The 25320-nt window shown below is 25.3% G+C and overlaps 1 protein-coding gene across 2 annotated transcripts in view; it reads right to left on the bottom strand.

The window, feature by feature from the left end:
- Window positions 1-25320, bottom strand: part of LOC114120060 (furin-like protease 2) — a 139276-nt gene that overhangs the window by 91348 nt on the left and 22608 nt on the right. The gene's annotated exons all lie outside the window — the stretch shown is intronic.

Genomic DNA, 25320 nt, shown 5'->3' with positions numbered 1-25320 from the left:
TATATTTTTGTTTATATTAACCTCAAATGCCTCAAGGTGTGAATTAAAACCTTCTAATTCAATTTGTTTAGTACATAAATATACTTTATCAATAGATTCATGCACAACTATAATTTCATCAATTTCAAATAAACAGACCTGGTCTGTAAACTTGGTAAGATAATATCCTTTTTTGTACAAAGTTCCAATATATTCTATTTGATTGTAGCATGAAAATTGGGAATTACCAGAAAAATAACTATTATAAATCATTTGTCTATCTATAGGTATGCTATTTGTCAAATGTTTGTGTTTTAATGAAACATTTGGTGTAGGGGGCTGTAAAATAATGTGAGCAAACTTAAACTGAAATTTTTTTGCAAGAGTTAAAGTTATATTTTTTCTAGAAGATGTTGTACGAGCATACATCTTCAATTCTTTATGTTTACCCTCAAATCTAAAACACCAGTAATGCCTAGGTGGTCCAGATTGTTCAATAATAGAAGGATAGTGAATTAGAAAATGATGTTTTGGTTTTAACGTATCATTAAAAAAATGTGTATACATAGAATTATGTTGGCTTATTAATTGTTTTAAATATGATATTGTACTTTCAGTATACTTGTATGATAAAAGAATATCAATTATTTTAATAAAAACCAAGTAAAAATTCCAAACTTCATCATATATGGGTATTAAATCCCCTATCATAAGTGAAAAATAATGGACAAATGTCATCATCTCCCTTGCTGTCATTTTTAAACGAAATTTACTTAAATGTAGCTCTGTGATTTCGGGAGACAAATTTCCACTTTCAAGTGGTCCATAGTTGAAATTTTTTTTTCTTAGGTTTAATGTTTCCAAAGAGAATATCTGTAAGTCAATATAGTACTTAATTATATGACACAAATTATAATGACAAACACCCTCAAAAATGTCATGCATGATATCAACAACATAATTTTGTGTCACATGAAAACTATTTAACTTATTTAGTATTGATTCTTTATAAATACCAGTTTCGCTAAAATTATTTAAAGCTACATCTTCTGCATAATTTTCTATAGTACGCATAGATGCACTATTTTCTTCACATAGATTATGGGAAACTAACTTGTGTGATTTGCAAAACCTACAATAGTAATTAGCAGAAAATGATTTACTAAACTCTAGTAAACTATTTAGGCCCAAGTTATCTCCTAATACTAAACCAAGCACAAAATGAATTTGTATATTACCAAATTCAGTAGAAATACTAACACCTTCTTTTTCTATACTGTTCATCTCATTTATTAACTCTAGTAAACAAGCATCATTACCAAACTCTTTTATATCAGTTGCTTTAATTAATGCTGCTAAAAAAATGTTTGATAGTTTAGAGTTATTTTCAACAAGGGGAAAGCTATAATAAATAGCAGAGATTGATTGAAAACCAGCATGTGATGATAGTGGATTGTTAATTTCTACATCATCAATATATAAGAAGTATGGAAAAACTAACCTTCCTTCAAACTGCCTTATTTTACTTTGCCATAATTTACCTTGTACAAAATTAGAAATAGTACTATTATCTGTTCTGAGACTCTCTACTCTATTTTTCATATTTTTTAATTGTCACCATGTTCAAAAAAATTTTTAAATTGAAATTTTAAAGGCATTAGAACACCTTTAGTTGAATGTTCACTATAATTAAGAGTACCCCCAATATTAACAGCACACATCTCATTATTAATTGTAAATTGTTGTATACTTGTGAGCAGTTTTTTTTCTGCATTTAACCAACGTATCAAGCAATACTCAGTGCTACAATACAGAAAAGGGTCTTTAATTACTGATTCAAGGTTATTAAATTTAGAAAGTTTAATAGGATCTTGGATTTCAATTTTTACTACATTATTTAAAATTGATGCCATTGGTTTTAAAATATTATCCTTTATTCCAGTCTGTATATTAATGACATCACTATTATTAAAATTATTATTATTGTAAAGACTCAAAATAAACTGCACGGTAGATTCATAAAGTTGTTTGACAGAATTTTCGAAATTAAATTCATTAATTATAGTAACACTATTGAAAACATTAACACCGTGGTCCTCAGAAATCATCATATCACTACTTAAAATTGCATTATTTGTAACATTTTTTTGATTTTCTGGCACAATTGAGATATTGCTAGGAGGTACCATTTCCATATGTTTTTTATTCACGTGCCTTTTAAAAGATGACAAGTTACCGAATGATTGATTGCACGAGTCTTCACAACAAGTGTAATTACTGTCAGGCTTAAGCATGTGGAACACTTTATAGTGAGCCACTAATGCTGGTAACCATCCTTTAATAGATGACTTACAAATATAACAAATCATACTTATTGTTTAAATTAAGTTATACTTACCTTTCGCCTGATCCCGATGATCGATTTTCAAATAACAAAAAAGAATTCTCGCAACTTCAAAATAATTGTGTTTAAACACTTAAAGCACTTTAAACGATTAAATAAAGCATGTGTAGCTGATGAATAGAACAATATAATAATCGCGGTTGATTGATAAGTCATATTATTAATATAACAATAATCTTTTCAATCTAAAAAAAATATTGTTGTCCCTTTCATATTGGTTGTATATACTGTGTGTATACTGTTTATAAATATAATATAATAATCTATAAATAGTATTGTCGATTCAATAATAATATTATACATTATTCTTTTCTTGATAATACATTTTTATCGAAGTGACAAAAATATAATTAATTCAACAATTATCTAAGTTAATTTAAAAAAGATTTTGTCAAATTCACAGTGTTTGCTTTGTTGGCAGTCAACAATTTTGCATGATCAATATTACTAATGATTTTTCTTTGGGTGTAGGCGGTATCGAGTGGACCTCGGACAAAGAGTAGATAGGTCACTATAATGGATGTGTTGAATTTGAATCCAATGATAGATATCGTTAATTATACTTTATAAACATTTTATATTGAAATATTAAGGTTCTGAATTATAATTATCACCGATAAGTGTTTTGAATAAAAACAACATTACTTTGAAAATGATATCATCTATCCTTTTTTTTTAATACAATTTATAAATCAATATTAATAAACAACTATATAGATATTTTCACTTTTAGTTTAAGCTTTACAATAAATTTGTCTTTTTCTTTTAACTGTCACAAATACTAAATATTTAGAGTTTTACATATTATATAATGTCTATGCTTATATAAAAATGTATCTAACAACTCTAATAAAATTATAATTTAGTAAATTAAACGATTTTAGTTTCACAATTGTAAAATTGTATAGGATGTACCTAAAGTGATATGTTTTCAACAATTCTATTTATAATAAATACATAAATTATAAAAGTTATAATGAAAGGTTTAAATAAAAATAATAAGTAAATTTACAAATGGGTTTAATAGCAAGAAGTCGACTTTAATTTTGATATTTTTCGTCCTCAATTTTAAGTAATAAAAAGATAACTTGTCTAAAGGAAGTGCATAAATTAAACTAAATATTAGTTTACTGTCATAGTGTGAAAGCTAAAGACTACTTTCGCTTTAAATGTTGAATTTATTAAATGACATAATGACCAGGATGATGAACATGACGTATGCAACAAACATAGCATGCATAAAGCATGTTGTGGAAGAAGAAAAATCTGGTTCGACGATATGTACATAATATAATAATATGTAATAAACTAATATATAATATTATTTATAATATGAAATATAATTTGAAAAAAAAAATTTTTTTCGTTTTATTTTTTTTCCGGGTCGAGTTGTTAGCGTTTCGGTCAACGCTTTTCAGACAAAAGTTATATGAATAATAATACATCGATATCATTTCGGACTTCCTGTAACAATTTTGGGTGAAGAAAACAAAACTAACGACGCAACAATGAAATATATATACATATACTGCAAAAATTTATATGGAAAGGGATTTTAGAACTTTACCAAAAAACCTCAAACTAATGATATCCATACATAACGAATTTAATTGGCATATAACAACATATAATAATAACTTATACAATACAAACTTATTATAATCGGAAATAATAATGAACAGTTATAATGCGGTATTATCTTTATTAATATTGGGAACAAGTTAAAAGAGATAAATGTAAACAATAGTAACATTTATCAGGAAAATCTCATTAAAAAACGTAAAATATCTGAAATATGAATAATATACAATCATATGAGTATAGTCACTAATGAAACTACGAATACACCGCGGAGAATAACCCGAGGCTTTGTCATTATATTATCGAAACACTTGGAGATAGAAAAATAATAAAAAAAAAAACGGATTCGTAAAAGGTAAAAAAAGTTAAAATACTGTTCAATATTTTAAAAATAATGTATATCAATATCGTTTTATGAGTAATAAATAAATCTTTTGTTAAATTCTCAAAATAACTGGTCTGTGTACATAAGAAATAAATGGTCGGCAGTGTATGGGCTCAACGATATCAACGAATCATCTAAACATAAATACAAACAGCAAGCGAAATAATATATTATACAGACGTAAAAGAGCAGCTCGTTGGTTGCGGAAGTGTGCGAAACGGAAAACGATGTCGTGCAGCGAACAGTAAAAACAAATAATAAGCGAAAAGGTGAAAAAACAATAGGTACAGAAGCACAAAATGTAAACAAACGTTCAGGCCCAACGACGAAACACGACGGACGTCGCTAATTATGACACTATGCTGGTGTATATATACGCGTTAACGTGCGTTTACGGTAGACGAGGAAGAAAGGGACGGAATTCTAACAGAGGTTTACACTACTGATTGCCGTCAAACGACACGATCGAAGGATGTGGATGCGTCAGACCAGTGGGGCGGTGGTAAATAATGAAACGGTTAAAAATCGTATTATTGAATCCGAAAATGTATTCAGTCAATTAAGTCGAAAACACGTTTGCTTCCATTTATCTATATTAACGCAATCCAAACGGCAAGTTGCGAACCGTAAACTATTAATAAACGTCCGCCTAACGGCTACAAACCTATACGGACACAAAAACCCTCCTCACCCGTGTGACGTGGCGAGGTGCAATAAGTGTTCCAATTGGTGGGAGGAAAGCAGGATAACGAAGGTCATCTACTATTTGTTTTTATATTTTTAGAACATCTCCCCACAAATAGAGATATTGTCATTAAAACGAAGAAGACTGTACTTGATAATATAATAATAATAATAAGTGATTGAATTTATCAAATTGAAAATAAATATACTACTCAAGTCTCAATTTGATGATTTAAATCACTTATTATTAATACATTATTACAATTATACTAAATGTTTGCATTTCTATATGATAATTAAAAAATATAAACAAACTACAATGATTTAAGTTCTAAAAAGTATATTTGAATTGCTCATAAGTAGTCTTATTATACTACCAGTATAATACTGACATTATCGAACAATGAATTGTTTGTTTACAGATTAATGGTTAGGTGATGAAGGCTTACAAGTTGGTTTGAGTTGAACAGTTTCTATTAAAACAATTATTTTTCCAATTTAACCTCTGAGCGTAATTATACAACCATATTATATTTTGCAATAAAAATTTAGTGGCTGTCAAAAACGTTGTAACACAAACCTTCGTGGGACTTGTAGCCAAGGGACTAAATCGAACGAGTGAGTCTTCGCAGTCGTAGTGTAGTGATCGATGTTGTTTTATAAAAGAAACCCACCTACGATGACAATTTTCAATTTAAAAACTATATTGTGACACCAATAATAGAAAAAAAAGTTTAAAAAATAAAATCAATAATCCCACGAAAATTCAATATCATTTAACGTTGCACAGATAAAAACGAACAGGTAAATGCTATTAATAACAAACGCGTTAACCTTATCGCCACGCCAAAGTGTGAAAATTTGATTTAATAAAATATGATTCGATCACGTTACTCAAGTATATATATATATGATCAAATGATTTTAACCAGAAAAGCGATTTATACCTAACCATAAGCCGATTCGGATTTACTAGGATGATGTATTTACACGTTTTGTATTTTAAAAGATAAAAATACAGTAAATACGTATTACTACAAATGGGTTGTCAGACCGTTAGTACATCGAATTTGTTTTCGGAGCAAAAGCTTATGATGAAATGTATAATGTTCATATATATGCAGAAATAAGTCGGGTAAATATCATATTCCATTATAAATTAAAGTTTAAACTCACTATAGTATAATTTTAATATTAAGAAATATCAAAATATAAGTTATTATTAAATAATTTATTTTACATAAATTTATAAAAAAAAAGGATAATCAAGTAAGTAACCACTCTGTTCTACAACCGAAGTCGATTGTATGTCATTGAGTATAGGTCACGGTAGTGGATATATTTTAGAATTCAATTCAATGATAAATCATTTCATACCAAAAACAATTCTGATTTGTTAGTCAATAGTCAATATTACAAAGTTTTAAATTTATATTGTATTACTTATAGTAATAATAGTAATATATTTAAACAGTTATTTATTTTAATACAAGTAATACAAATTGAATAGGCAATAGCTTAAAATTAATCTAAATACCTATATTATAAAACATTTATAAAGTTTAAAAAATGATTATTTAAGTAACGGTGAATTGTTTTAAGATTCTACAAATAATAGGATTTTTAATTAGATGCCACTACCAAATAAGTTAATCGATTTTATTAAAAACTATAGTTTTTCATAAATGTCCTATTAATACCTATTGTTTTGGCCAATTATAAAGAAAATACTGAGTTTTATAATTTTAACTCCCTCAAGATATCAACTAAGTTCAATTTCCTATAATAAAACATACTGAAGCATTTTTACTGCTTCAAAACTTCAAAAGGCGATGAAAGACACAAAAATAAATTTGAAAAAACCATACACACGCATTCAATGTAAAATCAATACGTTCACCGATTACTATCAGAATCAAAAATCTTAAATTGTAATTAAGTATTTTTATTCTACCTATTTTAATAATGTTATGTTTATACCAAGAAATATTAATTTATAATTGACAAAATATGTAACGTAAACTCAATATTGTAGTTAAAAATGCTTAAAAAAATTTCCACGAATAGTAATGTAAATAAAATATTAAATAGTAATTCTTGGTTGAATACAAAAACATAAAATTTAATTTGTTTATTCTTAACACAACACTATAAATCGAATGACCTCTTCGGTTGGCCTCATTATTGTTTTTTTTTTTTTTAGATAGCAGAAAATAAACCTTTATATCGATTTTTCCAATAAAAAAAAAGTATTTATAAAATATCCTGATAGCAGTTCAACCAACTTTGGTATTAATGCTATCATTATCCCAAATCATAAAATCAGAAAGCTTTTAAAATGCCATAATTTTTTATTGACTATATTTATATATCATGCTATTTGATTTAAAAAGAATAGGTATTTTTTACAAACATAAGGATACAACAGGTAGGCTAAGAATATTGTCTCATTTTTTCAAAATTTTTGAAAACATTTTTTTTTTTCACTAATTTATTCTAGTCTAAATAAAATAAAATTAAAAAAAAATATTTATTGAGATTTGTTATGGTTATAATTTTTTAATTTGTTGACAACATATATTTTTAATTTCATATTCTGAAGCAGGATATTTTTCGGGGTATATCGAATATCGATACATCAAATCGAAATTCTGACGTTAGTTTATATGGGTTACAACTATATTATAGATAAGTATTTAAAATTTAGGTGAACGGAGTGGGATGGTGTATTATGGAGATTACCCACAAAATGTTAGTTATCTACTCCATTTATTCGAAAATACTCAGAAAAATATTTTGCTTCAGCATATAAAATTAAAAAAGTATGTTAGCATTTAAAAAAAAAACTTAAAATTATAAACATAAAAATAATATAATTTTTAAAAATTTGTTTTTTTTTTAAATAGAAATTGTGTATGTATAAAAAAAAATATTTTCTGAAAAATCAATAGATTTTGAAATAATGAGTGCTACTTGGTAAAAAAATCAGCATGTATACTTTTAAAATGAAACTTTTTTTTATTTTTGTTGATTTGCTTATAATTAATTAAATTAATTAAATAACATTATTTACTGCCTTGTCCGAATACTGAAAATGTTTTCACACGGGTATCGAGGTTTCAATGTTATTCTCGAGAGACATTTTGGCTTACGTTAATTGAATAAAAACATCACGTTCCCCAAAGATTTTCAAAAAAAATTGAGATTTAAAAAAAAAAATGAAAGAAATTATTATTGTTTCCTTCGTAATACTATTGCAGTCACGTCAACTCTCATTTGTATTCAAACCTCGGCAATAGTTATAACAATTGATTTTATTTTCATAAAAAAGTAATTTATTAAAATATACTTCCTGTACTTTTTTTCTATACGTATTCCGTTTTAATAACTAAAGGTTATACTTTATTTTGTTTCAGTCAACGGGAAACAATAAATTCATCAAAATACGGTCCTGCCTATTTTTCATCTTTAGTTTTGTATTTATTAAAATAGCTTATATATCATTTAAAAAAAAAAAAAACACTTGCTATATGTATTTATTTTCCATAAAATTGTATAACTAATATAGTAATATATATTCATACCACAAATCTCTCATTATAAATTAATTATAATAATATAAATTATTTAACGTATTAAATCAATTACACACTTTTATTGTAGAATTCTAATTAACAATTTTTTTTTCTTTAATTCATTACATCCAATAAGAGCTTTAAAATAATAATTATAAATTTTAATTAATTTTTAAACTAAATAACTAAATATTGAGTTTATTTTATCACTTAGCCATAAAATTAAAAGATTAGCATCTTTTATATTAAATATATAGTGCGCGATAACCGAGAATTGTGAATGTTTACACTCCATTATAAGTGACAATTTTTTCTTTTTAGCAATTTTAAAGCATTAAACGATTTATAACATATCGTTGAGCTTAAACAAGGTGTGTAGTGTGTACTACAAAGTTAAGTCGAGGTCAGGTTTGTTGTTCAGTAATTACAAAAAGTTACTGGGCAACACCATGACGGCGACAACAACCTTATTTAATCTTTAAACGAGGTAAATTCCAAGAATTCGTATTATATCTGCACACTAATAATTTCATAACATTGTAATAAAACTACGTGGTATTATGAAATAACTAAGTTATATTATGTTTTAACTTATTAATTATAATAAATGATAATTTCTCCAATTTATACCATAATTATTATTAAACTAAAATTAATAATAAAAATAAAGTGATGATTGTAGTAAATTATTATAATCGACAATATATTCTTACCATATAATTCATTGTACACTATCGTAGGTCTAATGAGTAATGACATCCAACTAATTTTATCAATTTATTACAATATAATGTATACTGTATATCAACATGATTTTCAAATTTATTTCTAAAAGTACAACATTGAGAACGAATAAGTTACACGATAAGGAATGTTCCAAAAAATATTTATACATGTTTTATCAACAGAAATTTTACCGACTAAAATTATACCACAAGAGTAGCAAACACCTTTATTATCGTCCTGATACAACAACGTCAAGAGCGCGTTAATTATAAAGTTATGCGGATGACGTTCTAGTCGTAATATTGCAATATAATATTATATAAACGCGATAATATATATAATATAATATATTATTATATAATGACTAACTTTACAACTAAATTTCGAATACCAGCTCAAATATCCTAGAGACAATATACAAGCCCTCGTGCGAGTACTGGATGGATCATGTGTGTAATGGAAATATTTCGAATAGTTCTAATCGTTGATCATCGGATACTTCCTCTCATCCCTTCTATAAGATACAAAGTATTCGGCACATGGAAGAACCAGCTATGTACGGTGTACAAGCGCGGCAAACACATTTTTACTCAAATAAATATTCATTACAATAAACCATAACAACAACTCTGAAATGTACAACCAACGACTTTTTTTCGGTGAACACAAAAACAAGTTCATAACTTACGCATATATATTATGAAATTTGTGACCCGTAACGCTAATGCAACGGTTTTTGTGTATAAAAATTACGAACCAGAAAATAAAGATTTGAAGAAATTTAAAAGAAAACGTATACAATGAATATAATACAGTCAACATTATAATATCAAACATTTTGACCATTTAAACGATAACTGTATACAAGGTTAGATTCATCCATGTAAAATCGTTATTGTATACGATATTTGATTTATAGTTGATTAAAATAAATTATATTATCAAAAACGTTAAAAGCAAAACAAAAATATAAAATACTATAATTATTATAAACGATCATTTTAGTTAAAGTTACCATTGATGACAACAAAGTGTATAATCAATAATCATATTTAATATATATATATCAAAGTTATTAACTTTTTTTATATAAACATGATTTTTATGACTGTATTATACTGACATACATACATTTAATAGATACTCAGTAAAACTATTATTATTGGTATGTGTTACACGAATAATCAAATGATAAATGTTTATAATGTAATTAAATGTTACAACCTCAAACAGAAGGAATGCATGTATATTCATTTGCGTGTTTAAACCCTTTGTCTAGGATTATATTTGAATATAATATGCGAAACTTTAAAGCATAACGATCAACCCCTACCCACAATTTCCGAACAAACCCAACGCAGCCGACACCATACCCGAGAACTTAATTATCCTTTTCGAGTTGAAATTTAAATAACTGTAGAATACCTTTGCACCTCTATCCTACCGACTTTATATTGCAATAATTTAAAATTATAATGCATTTCTATATCGATAAAAGCTCATGGGACCTACTCTTTATACAGAAATGGCGGGTTGTTAATAAAAATGCTGATAATCCTGCAACCAAAATGCTTTTCAGGTAGGAGAGATTTAAAAATACCAATATATAAATTACAATATTGTTCGTCAAAATTCAATGATGTGCTTAATTTTATTTTATCATTGTTTTTTGTGCCGTTCTGTCAATATTATGAAAATTGACAAACACGGAATACGTCAAAATTATTGTTTATGACAAACATGATGCTGACATCAACGAAAACGAGGTAAATATAAACTGTTTATAATCAAAATGAAAATACAAATAGGAAAAACTGTAACTGATACATATTGTTATTATATGTAATGGAAATAAAGTGTAGTAAGTACACCAGAATAATTAACTGTTAAAAAAAAACATATCACTGAAATAGTTAACAATTTATAATTATTATATAATGTTACAGCGATGACAGAAAATAAAAATACTGATCAATCCGTTTGGACTTTAAATTTACTACAACAAAATCGATAACCTTATACGTATGCGACACGTGTTATACGAATATATAAACATATTTATAAACTTCAAACTATAAGCAGAAATTTAACAACATTTATAAAATTTAATCTCGAAATTGATGAAATTGCAAAGAGTATAAATATAATACATAGACAAAGAATAGTATGACGACATGGGTTTATCGCGTAACGTCTTTATTGTTATCGTCCTCTTCACAGTATAATTTTTCGCATTTAAAACGGTTATTTTTTTTAATCAAAAGCGGTTGAATAACGACCGCAGCGGTCATTGTTGATTACCCATTTCGAGTTCATATCTAAAAACATGTATCTTTTCCTCAGCGGGGCATAAAGAAAGGACAAAAAAAATTTAATCGCCCATTTGTACCCTGTTTTGTACGGTGGCGGCAACGGCGATGATAGTGACGACAGCACCGGAATATGTTCTAAAGATGAATATTTACGGAGGCGACAGTGGGGATTTTAATTAGCGTTGGGCTTTTCGGAAGTCTCATCACGCTACAGTGCAATTTTATTTATTATTATTGCCATTGTTATTATATCTCCACGTCGGCCATTCGCGAATAGATCCCACCAAAAGCTTTAATCACACGAAACGACCGCAATTAGTCCAAATTCTGTGCACTAATTAAAAATAATAATAATAAAAATAACCAAACCAAACATCCGTTGACACAATATTACTGAAGCGAGAGCGGTAATATTGTGGCGGTGGTGAAGATGGTAGTATTGGTGGAGGTGGTATCGGTGGTGGTGGTGGTGGTGATGGTGGTAGTTGTGGTCGTGATGTCCGTCGACAATTTTTAATTATTAATTTTCAGTGTAGATATATATATTTGAATTTTTAACGTGTGAACTACAAACTATAAACACACATCCATTATATTTGATATCAATTAAATTTATTCATGTAATTTAAAAGTAATTTAATTTCAAATGCCATAGTTTTTTTTTAGTAATAATACAAAACAATTATTACAGGAATATAAGAAAGTAATTAATACTTGAACAACCTTTCATTGCATTTTTTTAACTTAAAAATAAGACAATTCTAAATAATAAAGGTATATATAAGTATATATATTTTTTTGTAAAATGTTAAGAACCGTGAGGAATATAAATTTGTCATTTGTTTAATAGAATATAAATAGCTGTATTTTTTAAAATAAATAAAATTGTTGTTAAAATATAAATAAAAGGATGTTAAATACCTTTGCTCAACACTAAGAACTGAGAAGATGGTAAATTGCCATATATAAGTGTAAACATATCAACAACTTTGTAAATATTATACCACTTTGTTAGCAATAGTATAAGTATAAGCTACATATTTCCAAAAATAAACAAAAATATTTAGTTTAATTATCACATTTTAATTTTTTTAAATAAGGTTTATTGATAGAAAGATAATTGACTTTTCATAAATTAAAAATTTAGATAGTAAAATTAACAGTTTAAATTACTATTTTAAAAACACATTAGACCTAGTCTGCATTTTTTTTAAAACTTACATAGGTAATAAACTATTAAATATTTTATACAGTGTATTTTTTGTTATGTTAAACAATAACCAGTAAGGCAGTAAACATAAAAATAACAATAATAAAATAAAAACTAAGTTATAAAACCAAATAAAAATTAAAACATAACTATGGTAATCATAATGGATACAATTTCTACAAAGTAATTGGATCTTAAATAAATTAACATTTATAATGTATTATAAACATTTTAAATCGGAATTGTTTATTCTCGTAATTTTTCAATTACTAACCCTTTACGACGGAACACTCAGTATCAAAATAATAAAGAGAAATTTAAATTAAATACTAAAATAACTGTTGTGAATCAATAACCAACATTATTTTAGTTAATATTTAAATTAAAATCTATACTTCACTTAAACATTTGGAGTGAGTATAGTATATTATAATAAATAAAATTAAAAATATTTATTTGACTAATTCAATAATAAAATTTAACCTTTGGTTTTATTTTATTTTTTCAATCAACAAAAAAGTATTTTAAAATTAACACTACTTCCAGCCTAAAAATATTTAAGATTATTTCAAAGGTTATAATCAAACGTGATTTTAAACATTTCTATGTAAAAAAATTATTAAAATTATTAACCTAGTCATAAAATCCAACTGAATTAGACATTTCTAAATCATCAACATATTTATATTGATTTTTATATTAGAATGCATACATATTAGTTATTTTTAATGGAAAATTATTTTTGAAATTTTTATTTAAATTTAGAGATCATTTCCCAGTTGAAAACCCAAAAGTAAAATGTACGTCTAAAAGGGCTACTGCCAATTAACATAAATCAAATATACTATATTCTAGAATTATTATTAAATATTAAATATAATATTATTAATTAGAGAATATCCCAAATTTTTTAAAATTTAAAATTTAATATTTGAGAGTCAAACCGGATTAGGTATTATTATTATTATTATTATTATCATTATTATTACATATTTCCCAATATTTTTTTTATCCTGCCATTATTGTATCAACAATTCAGGTGACTATTGAGAATTTTAAAACACAATGAAATATAACAAAAAAAAAAATATTCATAATTACACTACTCTCTTTGATAATATGGTTTGTATTTTGTAACTCAAAATAAAATACGAATCAATAATAGTTATATAATGAACTTAATTTCGAATACGTTATAAAATTAATATTTTAACAAAATTATTAAAACAATTTATCTACGAAGTAAAATTTCAATAAAAAGTATTTTTTATACTGAATTGATTTTTAAATTGAATGGTTTAGTCAATAATTATCTATAATATCGTATAATATAAGGGCATAAATATATTGTACATAACATTCTCAGGGTGTCAAAATATTTATGTAATATTTTATTGAAAAAATAAAAAAATATTTAACTACTGTGATTATAAAATAATGATGTTTATCTACCTAATAATAAAATCAATTCTTATTATTTTTAAAAAATGGTCTTTTGAACTCCGATTGGAAAACAAGTTTGTTCAAAATAAAAATATATGACTATATTAAATTCAACAAGCAGCAAACCGCAAAAACACAAACTTTTAATTCTATATCATTTCAATTTAAAAATATGTTTCTAATAAAAAAATGTTCTAAATGGCAGTTTTTATTATTGTTCAAAACTTATGTTTGATAACTTTAAACTCTACTATAGTAATTGATGAATGGTTAAACTATCACGTGTCAGTTTTGAATTCACAAAAATTCTTTGCTAGTGTTGAACGAATTTATATTTGTAATCAATTAAAATAAACAGTTCAATTGTATAATATTAATCAATATAGATAAATGATACATTTCAAACACGGTGAATTCATTATTTCAATAGACCGAAAAAAAATTCGGAGACGAGCAGTAAAAAGCATTTAAAATCATGTTTAAACACATGTTTACATCTATCATCTACCTATCTATGATTGTACAGTGTATATGGATTGTATATATATAATATGGATATTACAAAACTGCATCATCACTTGTTCTGTTATGCTCTGTTTACATATTAAAGTGTTTATACGATTTTTATTATCCGATTCGTTCCTAGCAACGATTCAGCTGCGTGCACGCGTTCGATTTCCTGATCGTATTACCTGACTATCGAAGTAATACTATCATATACTTTATTAATTTAAATGCTTTTAATGATAACGGTTAACTATACCATCAATAATCACTTTATTTAATTTTTTTAAACAAAATATTTTTACCGTAATTTTAAGGTTAATTAATCATCTATTTATTATTCCCAATTACAATAAAATGAAAAATATTTATAATTTACGAATTATAACAAACACCAAACAAATAAATCAAATAATTCAATTTTCTATGTAACGTGAAATTCTATCATGGTTTACGAATTTATTTTAAGATGTATTTTTTTTCCGCCAATAAATAAAATAGTTCATAGTGAACAAAAATGTTAACATAAAATATATAATTTTAAAACATTTTTTTTCAAGTCAAATAAAATATTTTCTCAGTTGTACTCAGTCTACATAATTTTAAGTGTAACAAACCTATACTAAAAAAAACTTTGTAAACTAGCTGTAATTACACGATTTATACAATAAAAACATCCATGACTCTGTTTTCGATGATTTTTAAATTATTCATAATATTAATTTATATTTTAATGTTAACAAAATTTGTATTCAGAATAATAATATATTGATAGGGATTTAATAAAATTTAAATAAATACCAATATTTATTGAAAAATAAACTAATTTAAAAAAAAATAATTAATTCCATAGATACTATATAAATATATGTATATGTATAAGTAATACACTACCAATAAACAATAAACCTAACCTACTTATACAAGCTAGAAATAAAAAACCATTTATGATATACATTTATAATACATTCATTCATGCATTCTTATTCATGGATATAGAACATTATACATAAATCGACAATTCCAGAAGGTAATTTCGGTGGACATATTTTTAATATTCTCAAACATCAAAATTATAAAGTTGAACATTGTATAATAAAAATAATATTTAACTCAAATAGAATATAATTAAGCCAGTATTTTATCCATTAACTAAAGATTTAATTTAAACATTTCCCAAGAAACATAATACATAAACCCACATAACCACGTATATTAAGATGCTGCCATATTTAGCAATAATTCCTTTAAATATTAGTAAAAAAAAAATAATAATAATTTTTATAAGAAAATTAGTTATTTCACATTAATTAAAATTGCTTACAATACATATTTTGTGAATTTTCCAGTAATTTAATGGTGATTTTTTTCCAAGGTTATGTATATTTTTTTGCATAATATAATATTTTCTATACATAATAGGTACAACATGAATATAATATATTTATAGTATACACATTACACATTTCAAATATAATGGTAGGTAAGTAAATTGTAAGTGCTATAAATTATTTATTTTATAAATTTAATAGAAATTAAAAAATAAATAAACCTCTAAACCTTGAATATTTATCTTATATAATTATTTTAAACATAACTACCACATTAGTCTAAAATTTAGAGGACTATTTAAGAATATTGTAAGCTAATTAAACAATACCTACTCTGCACTATTAGCATATCATTATGGAGGTGCGCCAGTATCTAAAACTATAAAATAATTATGAATATACAATGTCTATTAATTAATAAAAATATTAGTGTACACACAAAAAGGCTTTAAAAATTAGGTACAGTTAATTGACTAAAAAGTAAAAAGTAAACGTAAATACCAATTACACGAATTATCAAAACCCTTAATTAAATACGATAACTAAAGTAACTAAGTTACAATTCATAAAAATAATTAATTTAAATAATGTATTAATATAATATACCTAACATAAATTACTACTTTTTGTAAAAAATGTACCTTGTATATAATATTATGTTAAGCACACCCTAAAACAATTATACAATATCAATTCAATACTAAAATAAATTATAGAAACCAGAAACGTATTTAAAAAAATAAATATAAGTCATTCGTTGACATTAAATAAGAAACATTAATTTACTAAAATATCAAATGTTTTGAAACAAAACAGATTATATTCTAATCTAAAAAAATATGAATTTAAATAGTTAGCGTCATACACCACACTATATTGTATTATAATAACAAATCGTTATATAAACAAATTAATTATCATTGAACTAAAACATATAATAATTGATCGTTTTGAAAACCAGAGCATCAAAAACCAGATTGTTATGTCGATTGTGACCTCAAAATAATTCGGGTACCTAAATACTGTTTCAATGAAATACGCCTTCTTAATATAATAATACGTCCGTTACGTGGGCGATATGATTTCATTATGTAACGAGATAAATTCAAACTAAAACGCAAACATGCATCTGAAGCGTAATAATATAAAGGTAAACTGATATACTGCAGCTATCGTAACAGGAAGTTTTCGAATTAATATGGTTTGCATATACATTATTTTTTTTTTGCATTGTTTTGTCTGGACACCGCCCCAAAAATTGTCAACACACCGCCGGACAACTGTACATTGTCTATACGTACATTGTAAAACAGGATTTGATGTTATTTCACATGGTTTGTACAACATGAGCACGCTGTAAATGTGAACGACGTTGGTTATTCCGAAATGTCAAGCGTTCTGATTATTTTATTTTTTTATGTAAAACCAATTTATCAAAACTGATAATTAATAATGCATACAAAACACCGCCGATTTTAGTAAACAGAAATCCCAATTGAAATTCGTTGGTGAATTAGATGACGCTAGATCACAAACAACATTATGCGGAAAGTATTATGCATAGGATTTGCTATTTAATGTTAAGTTAATGTTTAATAGAAAATAAAAATTTTATAACCGACAGGATTTAAATTCAATATAAATAGTGAAGTATACAATAAAAGCATTATAATATATTATTATACAATGCATTTACCAATAATTTCCACACTATTATTATAGGTGGATAAGTGAAAAAGTATAGAAACTTATACATTTTTGAATACAAATTTTATTTTAAATGAATTATATAATTTTTGTTGGTCATACTTTTAAATAAATTAGTAACATTTCCAATATATTAGAAAATATTTATAGATTTTGTCAACATTAAGATTAGGTACTGATTTTTAGAAATTTAAATCAGGAGCGTATAATGACGTCGTGACATCTAGCATCTTTTACACCTTCCACATTACTATTTATAATTTGCATTTTTATTGTTTACAATTAAAATATGCGATAATGTTCATTGTTCTCAAAATATACGAAATAAAAATATCATTATTTGTATCAATATTAGGCGATTCGAAAAAATTACAAAACAATTTTTTTAAAGGACGTTGTAAAAAAAACAGGCCTAACTTAACCGATCTATAAATCCTAGCCGTAATTATAAACAATACAAACACTATAGTTGGTTTATCATCCGACTATTATCCAAGTAGACTTTACTTTCCCAAACCTTGAAATTATATCCAGTGGACTACATTCCAAATGGTAATTTGAATACAGTTGCTCAAGTAAATACAATATACTTGGTAGATATTACACTGTATATACAGTGACAGGTGTGAAATACATAATTTTAAAACATATCTTTATAGTCCATAAATTTATATTATAAAATAATCGAATTTACACAAAAAACATTCAACACGGAATTATTTTATTATTTTATTTTTGCAATATTTCGTTACCAAATATGTTACTAAATCATAACATAAAAATATAGACATTAGACATATTCTCACGCTTAATATATGATTTGAAAATACAGATACTTTAAAACATTTATAATTTGAAGACAAAGCAAACACACTAAACGTTAAGTAATGTTGAAATTTGAATTGCTTACAAAAAATCTAACAACGCAATGCCTATATTTAACTTATGCACTATAATAAACAAATTAATTATTATGTATATCCCACGCATTCACAAGTCATTTGATCATTATAGTAAAAACAATCAAAATTTACGCCGAATACGTTAATTGTATATTTTAATAAAAGCATGTTTTCAATTAAACGAACGGGTCTAGCACAGACGCAGAAATCTGGGAGATCATATTTTAAACGCTATGTGACAACTTAAATTGAACTGTTTTTAGAAAATTCTCCAGCTCGCAAGATCTTTCAAAATGAATTACAACAACAACAACAACTGGCGCGGTTCATTTTTGCTTAACTTTTAATTAGAAATTGAACGCGTGCAACTATATAATAGCGGTCCCTTTTGAAACGGAAAATGAACTGCGGCACTGCGATTGAATGGCCAGGAACAACACGCTATATGTACAGCATTTTCGTGGTAACAAAAGTAGTCGCCTACACACACCCGCTCAGACTTAACGAAATCTATTGTCGAGCGCAAAGCAAACGTTTACAGAAAAGTTGCAAACTAGATACGGTAGCTTTTAACATATTAATATCTTATATAGATGATGTTTATAGTATAGGCGAGTGCGCGTGTGTGGACGAAAGCTTTTATTCCCTCTTTTCGAGTGTATACCTAAATATAATGTACTCGCGCAAAAATACATGTTTTTGAAAAGTCCTTCTTCGGGTTACGGCAACGAAAATCATGCAGATGACAAGAGTGTTTTCTCGGAACACACATTCTACATCCGAAGCCATACGTCCGATTTCAAATTTAATAGAAACGATGAATAATAAAAGCGTTCACCAATAAAAAAAAAAAAGAAATCTTCAATTTTAAATATTGTGCATTTATTATATATTTCCATAATCCGATTTACTCACCAATAACTTTTATGTATACTGACGGTATAGAGATACGAATACCAGTATTTCGGTATTTACAAATTGTATTCGATTATTCCGTATTTTTGATAGTATTGGCTGTTATTTTCAATCATTCGGTATTTCAAAATAATTTGATTATAATCAAAAACAATAATTAACTCTTAATAACTTAAAATGTCATACTAAATGTTCTAAGTCTTTAATCCACTATAAAGGACATTTGTATCAGATATTAATTATTATTAATAAAAAAAAAACACAATACAATAAAATTAAAAACATTTATTAGTTAAGTTAATAAATTGTATTTCTTTTTATTATTATTTCGGTTTATATTGTATTTTTGGCTATTCGATATTTTCGATATTCTGGTACAAGAAACTATTTTTGGTATATCAGTATAACAACCCATTTTCGATAAGCCGAAAATACCACCAGCCCTAGTGTAATTATATATTAAATATGTTTCTTAACCCTCGAAACACACGAGTCTAGTAATTACTATTTACTCTTCGAAAATACACCATACATACATAATTACACCTATACACAAAAGCATCTATACAGATGAGAGGATATGAGGTCAGATAACTCTTTTTAAAAGACATTTCATGAAATAACGTTTTATTTTAGAAAAAGCTTGAAAATACAACATATTGTTATTCATTAAAAAAATATATAGTTTTTTCATTGCAATACATATTTCACAATATTTACATATTATTAAAATATCAAAAACCAGCGCAATACAAATAAGAATTGGATAGTATTATGCTTTAAAATCAGGTCCAAACGATGATAGTAAAAAGCGATAGTAGCAATCGTGACAGTTAATATCATGATAGTTATTGAAGAGACTGTCACCGTGAGAACAATGTTACGATAATTTCAGTTTCTGTCACAATGACATATGTGTAGTGTATTAAATATATATATATTATATATATATTATTACTTATTATTATAGTGTATAGGTAGATGGTAGTTGCTATATAGTTTATAAACTCATCAATTCGTATATAATTTATAGAACTATTATGAACTATTATATACAAATTGGCGTAACTAGAACTTCGAATTTGAAGGACTTGAATCACAACTAAAATTATTTTTTATATAAGAATGACATTTTTTTCGGGACATTTTATTTATATAATGGTATATTTATACCATAAAACGCATATTTTTAAACCCCCGTACCCCAACTCAAATATATACAATAAAGTTACGTATAGGTACACCACTACTTATATAAACTATGTATAAAAGTATTTATGATGATAAAAGTAGATAATTATAGTTTAATATTGTAGTATATTTTATTACTGTAAAATATTAAAATTGTTAAAGATTATGAATTTTTAGATAAAAAAAAACAAAAATACTAATTACATTATATTCTTAATATATTAATGTAATAGTAATAAGTATTGGGTATATTAACTATATATGTTAAACTAAAAACCAAGATCATTATTTTAATGGAAAGTAAGAATTTAAGAGCTCAACTATTCTTGGATATAGGATAGACTTTACCATATTCACTACCTATCCAAACAAATAGACGCAAATTTTGAGAAGTACACTCCTACGTTTTAAAACAGATATTATGGTGTATACAAAAATATTTATTCTTTCGCAAGTGTCTAAATTTACTTTACTACATTTATAAATTAAGAAAAATGTAGATGGTTTTGTGTTCTATAATATGGTGTTATTTTCAACATGCAAATTAAAATAGCTTAAGTGTTTTATTAAACCAATATACCAATTTCACGCCCAACAATAAATTTACTATATTAAATAATTTATATTCTAGTAACAAAAAAATAAAAATAGAAATTTATCTGCTCTAAAATTTTAATTTTTTACTTTCAAAACCTAACTTAAATATTACACAAAGTCTAATAATATAATATGCTTAATGCATAATATCGTAAAAAATAAAAACTAATAATTATATTGACCTAACACGTTTGTATTTATGTTTTTATACCGAAATTCATACATTATTATTGAGGTCTGGAATTCTATTTGATATAAAATTAAATATTTTAAATGAATATATCCGTGGTCACTAATGGAATGTGAGTGTACTCTGCCAACATATATTATACACATATAATACAGTAGTAAAACAAACGTCAAGTGTACGGTGCAAAAGTGTAAAACTGATTTAAAAAAAAAAAGAGAAAGTAATAAGTATTAATATATTCTCAATTGTTCTATTCAAAGAGTCATTCATTTGATTCTATTTTATTTTTATTATCAAAATGTTTGATCATACTCATAATACAAATATCATCATCGTTATACCAAAGTAGATAAGTATACTTGTAATATAATATGATACGGGTTTTTTTTTTTTTTGAGGGTTGGAAAATGAGGATTATTTGATCAATTATATTTTGAGACAAATTACACAGACAAAAACAATAAAATAAAATTATATATGATATAAAATAAACTTTGTGGATTGTGGAAAAATTCTCGAAACTATTAACTTTTATGTATTCTAATATTTCATACAATCAAATAAAAGTTGTTTTTTAGTTATCCAATCAAAAATATTGATACAACATACAATTCGAATATTGTAGATCGTCCTTCAAATGTTATAGAATGAAAATGTCTATTGTTTACCAACCATTAAGTCCACAGCAAAAAATAGTATACATGATAAGTGTAATAATGGCTTTGGTAAAAACGTTAATGATAAGTAATATAAAGAATATTAAAATTACCAAATTCTTCTAACTTAAATTTCTTATAAGAAATGTACTTCCAATTAATAAAAACAAAAGTATCTCTACCTACTTAAGAATAAAAGTTAGATATTTTTTATAAATAAACATTTAGTAAAATAAATAAAATCTTTATGCTAAATACGAACATAAGAAATTATCTAGTAAATCATATTATTTACAATTATATACGTTTACGACTATTTATGTACCGAAAAAATATCAATCGTATAATGAGGTTAAACAATTCGGAGAAATTATGTTATATAATTTTCAAATAGGTACATTATAAATATTCATTAAAATTTGCTTAACAATTGCAAATCACGTAATAAATTGAAAGAAAGTAATCACTGCCAAACCAATTATTAAACCTATTAAAAACACCAACAGTTGAATAGTTAGTTGTTTTCATAAAGTTGGCGACCAAAATTATCGAATATTATATTATACAAATCACCATTATGAAATAAAAAATTATAATTAAATAAGTAGATATGAAAGTGAATTTGAAAAATATTCATTCTAGGTACTATTTAAAATAAAATGGTAATTAAAAATAGTATTTACTTAAAATTAAAATTAAAATTATAGTTTTTCTTAATATAAATAATTTATAATCATTAATTAATCAAAGAATAAAATTTAAATATTTTAAATTGTAACTAATAATTTATTTTCAAGAAATTTCATACGTTATAAAATATTGATTGGCTATTTTACAATAGGAATGTTATTTTTCATGTTTCTTTTAATGTATTAAAAATGAATTAATATTATCAAGACCTTCATCATAATAGACCACTTATTATTTAATAAAATAAAAACCCCTTTATACCGCAATACTAATATAAATAAAATATTTAAAAATATTTAGGAGTAGATTTAAAATAATATAGCAATATGAGGTTTTAAATACTTTAAATAAAAATAAATAATTAAAAACTATCCTGTCTATTACTATCAAAAAAACGATTCGGTAATAAAAAATATACAATAGCATAGATATTAATCATATTAATGCATTCAATTATTCATATAATTAAATAAATATTTAATTATATACAAAAAAAAAAACAATTACAAATCATTAAATTATTTTCTTTTTTTTAAATAATCTAAATATTATTAGCCTCATAAATTAGTTTATTTTCATTTTTCGTACAACAACAGTTGTTTGCCAATACATCGAAAAGTTCAATATGTTCTGAAATGTTGCCAATAACTTTGAAATGTTTTGTGAATAATTAAGAAAGGATAGTAAGACTACGTTATCCAGAGCACAAAGTAATGACTTATGTAAGTCTCCACAAGATAGTTGGACGAGTATCAAAAGTGAAAGTTTAGAAATAATCATTTCCAATATGTGATCTGCCTTTGTTATGCATCCATAACTATCTTTAAGGATATTATTTGAAATAAAAACTAGGAAGTTTAAAAACTATCTAAAGACACTAATCAACTAACTTAATTAATATTAACACCGCGGTAATAAGTTAAGTAAATTATTATAGTTTATAAAGTTGTTTGAAGATCTAGATAACAATAGTAATAATATTATTAAAACATTTAATGTATTTCATATACTTTTAATAAGTAATTATATCATTTTAAGTATACAATTTAAAATAAATACATAAATAATTTTTTTTTTAAAAATGAAAAAAAAACTTAGATTTTATTGAAACAAACAACTATACTTGTATAATATTATATAGAACTATATAACTGTAAATTATTTTTGTTGTATAAACTAATTTTTACGAGCGTAAATGTTTGGTAATCATCTGATCATCACACTATTAACAATCCTAAATAATTTAACAGAATTTATTTCACCGATAACTAGTCCATACTGCATCAATAGAAAATAAAATTAAAATCTACACATTTTAAATAGTTTCCGATATGAAAGCTATTAGTGAAATTTAAATATACCAATTGTGTTGTGGTTTATAGCATTCTGATCTTGCTTGAGTAGACAATTTAAACCATCAAATATATTACTACAAACAGATGATCAATAATCAATGAAGATATTTTTTTCCAATAGATAATAATATAATTTAAGTTTATCATGAAATTTTTTTTTGAAGGCATTATTGCAAATTATAATATTTCATAGTACTTCTACATTTCAAAACATTATTCATAATGTAACAGTACACCTATTAACTATAATTGAAATATTGTGATGAATGAAACAACGTCCAAGCGATAACAAATTGTCTACGCTTTTTTGCTGTCGCTACATTATAACTTCCATCTCCACAGTCGCATGATCATAATTATTATACTTTGGTCTCGAAATTAAATCTAGACCCAGAGCACAATATAATAATATATACCATCCGGTGGTGTATTTTTTCTGACAGATAAATTATCTGTCCGAGTGAAGTGGTAGTTCGGAAGAGACACGAGAGAGAGAAGATGATAGTTGCGTACTGTCGCTCGCCGTCTTCCACTAGTTTGGAATACAAGTATTATATTATGTGTACACTGTACAAGTGCACATGCACACACACTAACTCACACACTGTGCACGTACATTATATTTCCACACGAGGAAAAACCTCTACATTCAGTCTCCAACAGTGCCAAAAATGGGTAAAGGAAGCTGGTTGTGATAAAAAAAGGTGGTGCTATAGTGTTATTAGTATCGGTGGTGTGTGTGATCTATGTACCCGAGTAAACGCATATTATAATATTATATACGTGGGAGCTGACAAAACGGAAATGACTTTCGTATTACTAAATTGTAAACGATTATCAGTTTCTATAAGTTTTTAGGTACAAAAAAACATTTTACATACTGTGTGTGTTCGTCGATGACGAAATATTATTTTATAACATAAAGCTGATACGTTTACAATACGGCGACCGAAATATCACATGTTGAAATAAAAAAATGATAT

The sequence above is a fragment of the Aphis gossypii genome, chromosome 3, assembly GCF_020184175.1.
Source record: "Aphis gossypii isolate Hap1 chromosome 3, ASM2018417v2, whole genome shotgun sequence".
In the NCBI taxonomy this organism is placed as follows: Eukaryota; Metazoa; Arthropoda; class Insecta; order Hemiptera; family Aphididae; genus Aphis; species Aphis gossypii.
The sequence above is the reverse complement of the archived record's forward strand: the minus strand, read 5'-3'. Positions and strand labels throughout refer to the sequence as shown.